The 1,600-nt window shown below is 39.4% G+C and overlaps 1 non-coding gene across 1 annotated transcript; it reads right to left on the bottom strand.

The window, feature by feature from the left end:
• Window positions 1-978: 978 nt before the first annotated feature.
• LOC141715614 (small nucleolar RNA R71) lies at window positions 979-1,083 on the bottom strand. Its single transcript, XR_012572370.1, has one exon. It is a non-coding gene; the product is annotated as a small nucleolar RNA R71 (small nucleolar RNA).
• Between the last annotated feature and the right edge of the window lie 517 nt (window positions 1,084-1,600).

The raw sequence follows: 1,600 nt of genomic DNA, 5'->3' as shown, positions 1-1,600 counted from the left end.
CACCATTACATGTTAAGGTTAAGAATGAAAAGGCTATTGAATGAAGTATTTAATGAAGTTAGAATTCCATGTTTGTGTCATATTAATCAAATCTCTTTAATCTCTTAGTTTATGTTCTTTAGTATAATCTCTTAGTTTTTTTAGTAAAAACAACCACAAATTGTTACTCGTCTTACCATTGGATAATATCCATACTAGTGTTGCATAAATACATTGATTGAAATTAACTTAAACCTATCCCCGTGGGAATGAACTAGAATTTATTCTATATTACTTACGACCGCGAATACTTGCGCAAATTTTAGCGCATATTTTAGCCCTAACAAGTTTTTGGCGCTGCTGCCGGGGATATCGGTGTTAATTTTTAGTTTATGTGTTTGTCATCATTGGTCGTTAAAGTTCAGTGACTCGGACATTGTTACTTACTTAATTTATTGTCGTGTTTCATGTACTCTAGCGAGCGTGTATGCATATGCGTTCTCGGTCTCGTAAGAGGACACTGGATCAAGCTGATGAAGAAGTTATAGTCGAGGAGAAAGTTTAAGAAGAAATCTTAGTTGAGAAGGAAGAAGAAGCTCTTGTTGCAATGGGAGAACCAGAAGCAAATACAAAGGCTTTGATGGACTACTCTCAACTGTAGATCGATGATATTCAGTCTAGCATTGTTCTACCAGCCATCTCGGCTAATACCTTTGAGATCAAGTCGAGCACGATTCAGATGATACAGTACTCAGTTCAGTTTGGGGGTTCTCTGACAGAAGACCCCAACATGCACATCAGAGATTTCATCGAGATCTGTGACACTTTCAAGTTCAATGGAGTTTCGAAAGATGCTATTAAGTTTAGGCTTTTCCCATTCTCTCTGCGGGATAAAGCTAAGTGTTGGTTACATTCTTTACCACCAAGGTCTATCATCAAATGGAAGGATCTTGCTCAGAAGTTCTTAACCAAATTCTTTCCTATGGTGAAGACTGCTGCAATCAGAAATGCACTTACTCAATTTGTTCAGCAATCTGGAGAACCTTTATGCGAGGCTTGGGATCGATATAAGGAGATGCTTAGGAAGTTTCCTCATCATAGGATGCCTGACTGGATGATCATTAACTGTTTCTATAATGGTTTGGGTGCTACTTCTAGACCCATGCTTGATGCAGCGTCAGGAGGAGCCTTGTTGGCTAAAAGCTACGATGAAGCTTATTAATTAATTGAACTGATGAATACCAGAATTCTACTCAGCGACTATCTCAGGGTAAGTTAGCAGGAATTTTGGAGATGGATGTAACTACTATTATAGCTGCTCAACTTAAGGCTTTAACGATGAAGGTGGATTCTCTATCTAATTATGGAGTTAATCAGATCACTAGTGTCTGTGAGCTTTATGATGGTGCCCATGAGACTGATCGGTGTGCCATTTCTAGTGAATCAACTCAGTTCGTGAGCAACTTTCAGAGGTCGCAACAACCGTACCAGCCACCTATCATCCTAACAACTGCAATCATCCTAACTTTAGCTGGAGTAACACTCATAATGCGGTTCAGCAGCCTTACCAGCAGTATCCAGCAAAGCAGTACGACCCCCTGGTTTTCAGCAACCGCAATAT

This window comes from Apium graveolens, chromosome 3 (genome assembly GCF_009905375.1).
Source record: "Apium graveolens cultivar Ventura chromosome 3, ASM990537v1, whole genome shotgun sequence".
In the NCBI taxonomy this organism is placed as follows: domain Eukaryota; kingdom Viridiplantae; phylum Streptophyta; class Magnoliopsida; order Apiales; family Apiaceae; genus Apium; species Apium graveolens.
The sequence above is the reverse complement of the archived record's forward strand: the minus strand, read 5'-3'. Positions and strand labels throughout refer to the sequence as shown.